This window comes from Salmo salar, chromosome ssa09, assembly GCF_905237065.1.
Source record: "Salmo salar chromosome ssa09, Ssal_v3.1, whole genome shotgun sequence".
Classification (NCBI taxonomy): Eukaryota; Metazoa; Chordata; class Actinopteri; order Salmoniformes; family Salmonidae; genus Salmo; species Salmo salar.
In genome coordinates this window covers 153626318-153636327 of record NC_059450.1, presented here as the reverse complement: position 1 = coordinate 153636327, position 10010 = coordinate 153626318, and the positions used below count along the sequence as shown (strand labels likewise).

The following is a 10010-nucleotide window of genomic DNA, read 5'->3' as shown; positions in this document are numbered from 1 at the left end:
GCTAATGTCATATTCACCATATCAGTCAAATGTATTTATAAAGCCCTTTTTACATCAGCAGATGTCACAAAGTGCTTTACAGAAACACAGCCTATAACCCCAAAGAGCAAGCAATGAGCATTCTGGCAGCCGGCAGGGAGAGGTGAGGGGAGTGGTGATTGAGGGGAGATATATGGCAGTCCGTTGGCTCCCCTCTCCCGGGCCTTATAAGGACTTCCTGCCACAACGAGGAAAGACTGTAACTCGTTAAGCCAGGGAGTGTTTGGGTATAAAAGGGGGAAGCAGCCTGAACAATGGGGCAGAGTAGGAGAGAACCAAGTGCGTTATGAAGAGTGGGAGAAGAGATCATACTATCTGTGAGATTACACATTGTGACCTGGACTGTTGGACTAACCCCCTTGTGTACAGGACCGGATTGGCTGAGGACCCGAGTGTGAGGATTACCCCTGGAAAATGGAATGGGCAAAGTAAACGGCTTGTGGACTGTGAGGTGGTTGGTGAATTCCCCCTTCTTTCCCCGTGTACGGAAATCACTAATAAACTTCCCCTTTGCATTCTATTTGTGCTACTGGTGCCTGTTTTGTTATTGGACTTAGTGACGTGGAAACCCCACACCCTTGATCTTGCTACATATGGTGGAGAATGCGGGCAAACCACACCAAGTTCAATAACTAAACAAACACAGAGCACAGTGGAAGCATTGGTGAGACAGCTGGTGGAGGTGAACATAGCACAGCAGGCTTTGCAGCGGGATTTGCTGGAGGAACAGCGACAGCAGACCGCTCTCATGCGAGCTGAACTCAGCCAGCTGACAGCCGCTCAGGCCAACATAGCGGCAGGTTCAACAGTCTCTCCTCCAAAACCCAGTAGGTTTTTACGGAAGCCGACAGAGGCTGACGACATCGTGACTTACCTACAAGCCTTCGAAAGGATGGTGGCTAGGAAGAAATGGCCCCATGAGCAATGGGCCAGCCTGCTAGCACCCTTCCTGTCAGGCACAGAAGACCAGTCAGAATCTGACGGCTGACCAGGCGACGCATTACGAGGTGGTGAAAAAGGAAATCCTGCGCAGGTATGACTACACCCTGATTAGCAGGGCACAAAGATTCCATGATCGGGCATATGATCTTACAGCTGGTGGAAGGACAACAGGTGGCTTTGGAGGTCATGCACAGCGGACAACCATGGAAGGCGAAACCCTCCACTCGCCCAAAGGAGCAGAAAAGGAAGGAGGACCAGGCCGGGACCCCAGCGAAGGATGGGGGGACACCGACAGCCAGCTCCCTGAGACGCGGCCCCTTCCTGAACCTGGACAGCAGGAAGTGCTACGAGTGTGGTGAGCTGGGACACATCGCCTGGAGGAGAGTGGTTCTTCCCCTGTCACCTGGTAAAGAGCCAACGGAATGGACACCACAGCCCTTTTGGACTCCAGGAGTATGGTGACCTTGATCCAATGTGACTTTGCCCAGTCCCCAAACCTGACTGTCACCATGGCCATTACATGCATACATGGTGAGACCAAGGACTACCCTACCACACTCCTCCACCTACAGACCACAAAGGGACAACCAACGGGACGAATGGGAGTCATCCCAAACCTGCTTGTGCCAGTCCTGATCGAACGGTATTTCTCTATGTTCCGCCAACTCTGGACCAGTATGTCCGTAGATGTGGGGAACCGAAGGAACCAGAAGGGAGGAGGAAGTCAGACAGGTGGGAGGGACACCAGAAGCAGGGATGTCTGGATGTGTGGATTCCAGGAAGTAGACCTACAGGCATCAACCTGGAGGTGGGACTCTGAAGCCAGACTGGAGGGAGAGGTGGCGAGTCTGGAAGACATGTTCCCAATGGACCATGAGGTGGCACCAAAGCCCGCCTCTCTAACGGGCCGCTTCAGCACGGCCCAACTGGATTTTCCCAACTTGGCCAGCGCTCTCCAGCAGGTGACTATAGTGGATGGAAAGCCCGTGGAGGGGGTAAGACGAATAACCAACCACCTTTTCTCTATAAAAAATAAGTTGCTGTATCAGGTCGTGAAGAAGAATGACGAATGTCTGGAGTTGTTGTTGATGCCCGTCCATTTGTACCATCTGTCCCGCAGTTGGTGCACTCTCACCTTCTTGGGGCTCACCTAGGGGTGGAAAAGACCTTAGACAGAATCAAGGCACGATTTTCCTGCCCAGGGGTGAAGAAATCAGTGGAAGAATACAGCTGCAGTTGCCATGAGTGCCAGCAAGTGGCTCCAAAACCCCATTTCCGCAGTCCCTTAAATTTCCTTACCCATTATTTAATTAAGTTCCTTTCAGCATGATTGCAATGGACCTGGTGGGACCTCTACCCAAGAGCAACAGAGGGCACCAGTACATGGTGATTTTGGATTATGCCACCAGGTATCCGGAAGCCATTCCCCTGTGTATCATGGCCACCAAGGGTATTGCTCGTGAATTGGTCATGCTGTTCTCCTGAGTAGGCATTCCCGATGAGATATTGACCAACCAGGGTACCCCGTTCATGTCACGAATCATGAAGGATCTATGCAAGCTAATGATAATTACCCAGTTGCGCACCTCAGTGTATCACCCTCAGACCGATGGATTGGTGGAAAGATTCAATCAAACCCTGAAGCAGATGATAAAGAAGGTGATGGAGGCTGACGGAAAAAATTGGGACCAGCTGCTACCCTACCTGATGTTCTCGATCTAAGTGATGTACCCCTCCTAGGGACGGCATGGAAGAGCACTAGTAAGACAGTGACTGAGAATCCCAGTGGAGAGAGGGGAGCTGGCCAGCCAGAGACAGCAACGGCGGTTCGTCACTCCAGTGTCTTGCCGTTCATCTCCCTACCCCTGGGCCAGACTACACTTAATCATAACACCTACTGAAGAGATGAGTCTTCAGTAAAGACTTAAAAGTCAAGACCGAGTCTACGTCTTTCCCATGGGTAGGCAGACCATTCCATAAAAACGTAGCTCTATAGGAGAAAGTCCTGCCTCCAGCTGTTTGCTTAGAAATTCTAGGGACAAATAGGTACTAGAACTAAGGTGTTAGTAATACCACTACAATAATGCAGTAGAGCAAGCAGCTTACCTTGACTTGGACAAGTTCCAGTGTTAGATAGCTATAGCCAGCAAGCTAACATAGCATCCCTCTCTGTTTGAGCCGGGTGTTTCAGTAGGCTAATCTAGCTATCTGTATTCGCTAAGTGAAAGTGAAACAAATACAACTAAATATTTCTCTCTCTCTTTCACCCTCTCGGTCTTGCTTTTCCTTCCTTTTTAAATTAATTAATTTGTTCAACAATGTTCAACTATTGTCTTTCTCTCTCGTTGAGTCAACTACACACTACATTTTATGCACTGGAGTGTTAGCTAGTTGTAGCTTATGCTTTCAGTACAAGATTCATTCTCTGATCCTTTGATTGGGTGGACAACATGTCAGTTCATGCTGTAAGAGATCTGATAGGTTGGAGGACGTCATCCGGAAGTTGTCATAATTACTGTGTAAGTCTATGTAAGGGGGCGAGAAGCATGAGCCTCCTAGGTTTTGTATTGAAGTCAATGTACCCAGAGGAGGATGGAAGCTAGCTGTCCTCTGGCTACACCATTGTGCTACCCTACAGAGTGCTGTTGAGGATACTGTAGACCTTCATTACAAAACAGTGTGTTTTAATCAATTATTTGGTGACGTGAATATATTTAGTATAGTTTTACTTTGTTAACCTGTTAGGGCTAGGGGGCAGTATTGGCACGGCTGGATAAAAAACGTACCCGATTTAATCTGGTTACCACTCCTACCCAGTAACTAGAATATGCATATACTTATTACATATGGATAGAAAACACCCTAAAGTTTCTAAAACTGGTTGAATGGTGTCTGTGAGTATAACAGAACTCATTTGGCAGGCAAAAACCTGACAAGGTTTCAGGCAGGAAGTGGCCTGTCTGACAAGGTGTCGTTCTTCTTGTCTCTGTTTATTGAAGAGTGAGGATCTTAGCTGTCCCGTGACACTTCCTACGGCTGCCATAGGGTCTCAGAAGGCGGCAAAAAGCGGAATCGTGGCTTTGCAGGCTCTGGCTGAAAAAAAGTAGCGCGTTTGGGTAGTGGCTGGTTACAGTACTGTGAGACTCAGGCTCGTGCCCGCGTCGACCGAAAGCTTTGTTTACTTTCCTCAGTTTAGCTAAATGGACATTCCCGGTCGGAATATTATCGCTTTTTTACGAGAAAAATGGCATAAAAATGGATTTTAAACAGCGGTTGACATGCTTCGAAGTACGGTAATGGAATATTTAGATTTTTTTGTCACGAATTGCGCCATGCGCACGACCCTGATTTACCATTTCAGATAGTGTCTGGGACGCACGAACAAAACGCCGCTATTCGGATATAACGATGGATTATTTTGGACCAAACCAACATTTGTTATTGAAGTAGCAGTCCTGGGAGTGCATTCTGACGAAGACAACAAAAGGTAATCAAACTTTTATAATAGTAAATATGATTATGGTGAGTGCTAAACTTGCCGGGTGTCTAAATAGCTAGCCCGTGATGCCTGGGCTATGTACTTAGAATATTGCAAAATGTGCTTTCACCAAAAGCTATTTTAAAATCGGACATATCGAGTGCATAGAGGAGGTCTGTATCTATAATTCTTAAAATAATTGTTATGCTTTTTGTGAACGTTTATCGTGAGTAATTTAGTAAAATGTTAGCGAATTCCTCCGGAAGTTTGCGGGGGTATGCTAGTTCTGAACGTCACATGCTAATGTAAAAAGCTGGTTTTTGATATAAATATGAACTTGATTGAACAAAACATGCATGTATTGTATAACATAATGTCCTAGGGTTGTCATCTGATGAAGATCATCAAAGGTTAGTACTGCATTTCGCTGTCTTCTGGGTTTTTGTGACATTATATGCTAGCTTGAAAAATGGGTGTCTGATTATTTCTGGCTTGGTACTCTGCTGACATAATCTAATGTTTTGCTTTCGTTGTAAAGCCTTTTTGAAATCGGACAGTGTGGTTAGATTAACGAGAGTCTTGTCTTTAAATAGCTGTAAAATAGTCATATGTTTGAGAAATTGAAGTAATAGGATTTTTAAGGTTTTGAAAATCGCGCCACAGGCTTCAAGTGGCTGTTACGTAGGTGGGACGAATTCGTCCCGCCTAGCCCATAGAGGTTAATATGTCACTTTTTTTCTATGAAATTCACTAAGGAGGATAGTCTGAAGAGCCTCATCTGGTACAGGTTAATTAACTGTCTATGGACACTGGTTTCACTGTCTGACTGTCTGAATGTATTAACCTCTATGGGCTAGGTGGGACGCTAGAGTGCCACCCGTGGTGCACTCCATCAACAGCAGGTGCATTTCAAGAGCGGCAAATTTGAATCCAAATAAATGTCAAAATTCAAATTTTTCAAACATACAACTATTTTACACCCTTTGAAAGATAAACATCTCCTTAATCTAACCACGTTTTACGATTTCAAAAAGGTTTTACGGCGAAAGCATAAATTTAGAGTATGTTAGGACAGTACATTTACAAGAGTTGTGTGTAATGTTTTGTCAAGTCAAAGACAGGGTCACCAAAACCATAAAACCAGCTAAAATGATGCACTAACCTTTTACAATCTCCATCAGATGACACTCCTAGGACATTATGTTAGACAATGCATGCATTTTTAGTTCTATCAAGTTCATATTTATATCCAAAAACAGCGTTTTACTATGGCATTGATGTTGAGGAAATCGTTTCCCTCCAATAACCGGCAGTCAAGTCAGCGTCACAAATTTAAATAATTAAAATTAGAAAACATTGGTAAAATATTATATTGTCATTTAAAGAATTATAGATTTACATCTCTTGAACGCAATCAACTTGCCAGATTTAAAAATAACCTTACTGGGAAATCACACTTTGCAATAATCTGAGCACTGCGCCCAGGAAAATACGGCGTTGCGATACAGACTAACGTCATGTTGGGGAGATCTCAAATCGAATATACTATGTAAATAATCCATTACCTTTGATTCTCTTCATCAGATGTCACTTCCAGGTATCACAGGTCCATAACGAATGTAGTTTTGTTCAAAAAATCTCATCATTTATGTCCAAAAATCTCCGTCTTGTTAGCACATGATGTAAGCCAGCCGGACTTCTCGTCATGAACGAGGGGAAAAAAATATATTTACGTTCGTTCAAACATGTCAAACGTTGTATAGCATAAATCATTAGGGCCTTTTTTAACCAGAACATGAATAATATTCAAGGTGGACGAATGCATACTCTTTTATAACGTATTGGAACGAGGGTACCCAACATGAACTCGCGCCAGGTGTCTAATGGGACATCATCGTTCCATGGCTCTTGTTCGGTCAGATCTCCCTCCAGAAGACTCAAAACATCTTTGTAAAGGCTGGTGACATCTAGTGGAAGCAATAGGAAGTGCCAAAATATTCCTCAGCCCCTGTGTTTTCAATGGGATAGAGTTTGCAAAGGTAATACAATCACATCAGGTCCACTTCCTGTAGAAGGAATCTCTCAGGGTTTTGACCTGCAAATTGAGTTCTGTTATACTCACAGACACCATTCAAACAGTTTTAGAAACTTTAGAGTGTTTTCTATCCATATATAATAAGTATATGCATATTCTAGTTACTGAGTAGGATTAGTAACCAGATTAAATCGGGTACATTTTTTTTATCCAGACGTGCAAATGCTGCCCCCTAGCCCTAACAGGTTAACACACAAACACAGGAACACACAGGACACAATCAGGGCGCTCTTTTGTTGACTGCAGAAGTTCGGTTGAGTTGGCTACCTCTCTCTTACCCTGTCTCTCTCCCTCCCTCTTTCTCTCTCTCCTCTATTCCTCCTTCTATTCCCTTTGTCTCTTTCTGTTTTGCATACGGTGGAAGCACGTGCTGTGATAGGTGAACTGAGCCAGCTGCATCTACATGTTTAGCTGTACTTCCTTATATGGAGAAGGGTGTTTCACAGAGAGAGAGAGAGAGAGAGAGAGACAAGAGAGGGAGATAGAGAGAGAGAAGAGGCAGGAGTGAAAGTGAGCGAGAGGAGGGAGGGAGAGAGAGAAGCGAGGGAGGGAGAGAAGCGAGGGAGGGAGAGAAGCGAGGAGGGAGAGAAGCGAGGGAGGGAGAGAAGCGCCGCAAAGCGAGCATGAGGTTTTCACTTTCTATTCTCCGCTCAGTAGCAGTCAGAGGAGTCCACGTTGAGGCACAGTAAGTGAATACAGTTACCGTTTACCGAGGGTGTGTGTGTGGTGTGTGTGTGTAGAGAGAGACAATACTGCTTGTGTTTACAGTCTCAGGTTGATTTTATTGATTGGGGAAAACTTTCACTCTGTCGTGTGTTTGTGTGTGTGTGTGTGTGTGTGTTTTTGTGTCTGTCTGTGTGTGAGTGTGTGCATTTAGTTAGTCAGACAGTTTCAGTGCAGTCATTTGATGTGGGACCGTTTGCAATGTGGAAAAGAGCTGAGGAGAATGTGGATGGCTACCGTTACTGTTTATTAATGTTCTGTACATTAGTTAAACCACACGCACCGTAGACATTCCCCCCAGCAGCCTGCTCTCTTCACACACACACACACACACACACACACACACACACACACACACACACACACACACACACACACACACATAGGATCTTAATTGGATCACTCTTTTGTTGCTGAGAATTTTCCTGCACTGCAGATGAGCCTCATGTTTTACATAAATACACTGAAAACACTTTGTACTTTTCATGTAGACTAATTTTTGGCCAGACAATAACATTAACCACCAATCAAGCAAAATTATGGACTAACTGTTCAAATGTTCAAATGAAGATCCTACATATGTATGTACACACACACACACACACACACACCACAGGCACAGGCATGAACACAGACTCACATACCCATAAAGACGCGACACTCCCCTGCATAATGAGATGACTCCTGCTGTTCAAAGAAAAGTATTAAACTCCCACGTTACCCGCGGTAACGGTAACCATGCTACAGTCTGACAAACCAAGTGTGGTGGGGGTTGTGTTTTGTGTATTTCTATGGACTGATTGAGGGATTGAATGTAGGTGATACACTACATGGCCAAAAGTATGTGGACACCTGCTCGTCGAACGTCTCATTCCAAAATCATTGGCATTAATATGGAGTTGGTCCCCCCCTTTGCTGCTATAACAGCCTCCTCTCTTCTGGGAAGGCTTTCCACTAGATGTTGGAACATTGCTGCGGGAACTTGCTCTTATTCAGCCACAAGAGCATTAGTGAGGTCGGGCACTGATGCTGGGCGATTAGGCCTGGCTCGCAGTCGGTGTTCCAATTCATCCGAAAGGTGTTTGATTGGGTTGAGGTCAGGGCTCTGTGCAGGCCAGTTAAGTTCTTCCACACCCATCTCGACAAGCCATTTCTGTTTGGACCTCAGTTTGTCCATGGGGGCATTGTCATGCTGAAACAGGAAAGGGCATTCCCCAAACTGTTGCCACGAAGTTGGAAGCACAGAATAGTCTGGAATGTCATTGTATTCTGTAGCGTTAAGATTTCCCTTCACTGGAACTAAGGGGCCTAGCCGGAACCACGAAAAACATCCCCTGACCATTATTCCTCCACCAAACTTGACAGTTGGCACTATGCATTGGGGCACGGAGCGTTCTCCGGCTTCTGCCAAACCCAGATTTGTCTGTTAGACTGTCAGATGGTGAAGCGTGATTCATCACTCCAGAGAACGCTTTTCCACTGCTCCAGAGTCAAATGGCGGCGAGTTTTACACCACTCCAGCCGACGCTTGGCATTGCGCATGGTGATCTTAGGCTTGTGTGCGGCTGCTCTGCCATGGAAACCCATTTCATGAAGCTCCCAACGAACAGTTTTTGTGCTGAAGTTCCAGAGGCTGTTCTGAACTCGAAAGTGAGTGTAACGCACTTCAGCACTCGGCGGCCCCATTCTGTGAGCTTGTGTTGCCTACCACTTTGTGGCTGAGCCGTTGTTGCTCCTAGACGTTTCCACTTTACAATAATAGCGCTTGCAGTTGACCGAGGCAACTCTAGCAGGGCAGAAGATTCACAAACTGACTTGTTGGAAAGGTTGAATCCTATGACGGTGCCACGTTGAAAGTCACTGAGCTCTTCAGTATGGGCCATTCTACTGCCAATGTTTGTCTATGGAGACTGCATGGCTGTGTGCACGATTTTATACACCTGTCAGAAACGGGTTTGGCTGAAGTAGCCGACTCCGCACATTTAAAGTGGTGTCCACATACTTCTTTATATTTATAGGGGATAGCTGGTGTTGGATTGACACAGTGCTAGTGTATGTCTGTTACTGATGTAGGTTGTCAGCTGTATAGAGATGATATCTGGTTCAGTTAGTCTCTGGTTCTGTCTATATCTGGTTAACGTGGATCATCATCCAGCCAGGTCGTTCAAGATTGAAGTCGAGTAATTTTCTTTGCTCTGCTGACCAATATTTGTCTCATTCAGGAGTAACAAAGGCCTAGTGCATTAATCTGGTGTAAATATTTGATTTCTCAGGGGGTGCTGCATCACTCTCATCACCCCTACTTCCTGTAGCACCCTCAGCACCCCTACTTCCTGTAGCACCCTCAGCACCTCCTACTTCCTGCAGCATCCTCAGCACCCTTACTTCCTGTAGCACCCTCAGCACCCCCTACTTCCTGCAGCATCCTCAGCACCCCTACTTCCTGCAGCACCCTCACCACCCCCTACCTCCTGCAGCCCCCTCACCACCCCCTACTTCCTGCAGCTATGTGATACATTTTGACATCTGCAGTGAGACTGGAACGTGGATGAACGTCTAATTCTCCAGTGAGAGTGTGAGAACTTGTCGTCATCATCATCATCATCATCATCATCATCATCATCATCGTCGCCTAACAACGGTCTCCTTCCACTGTGACTTCCCTCCAGACAGTCTGTCTCCCTCTCTGTATGAGGGCTCCCGAATTGGCGCAGCGTTCTAAGGCACTGCATC

At 45.7% G+C, this 10010-nt stretch overlaps 1 protein-coding gene across 2 annotated transcripts in view; it reads left to right on the top strand.

The window, feature by feature from the left end:
- The first annotated feature begins 7108 nt into the window (after positions 1-7108).
- Positions 7109-10010, top strand: part of LOC106613300 (muscleblind-like protein 1) — a 149869-nt gene continuing 146967 nt past the window's right edge. For both annotated transcript variants that reach the window (XM_045724845.1, XM_045724843.1), the window contains exon 1: positions 7109-7239. The gene's annotated coding sequence lies outside the window, so the exon portion shown is untranslated. The remainder of the gene's footprint in view (positions 7240-10010) is intronic.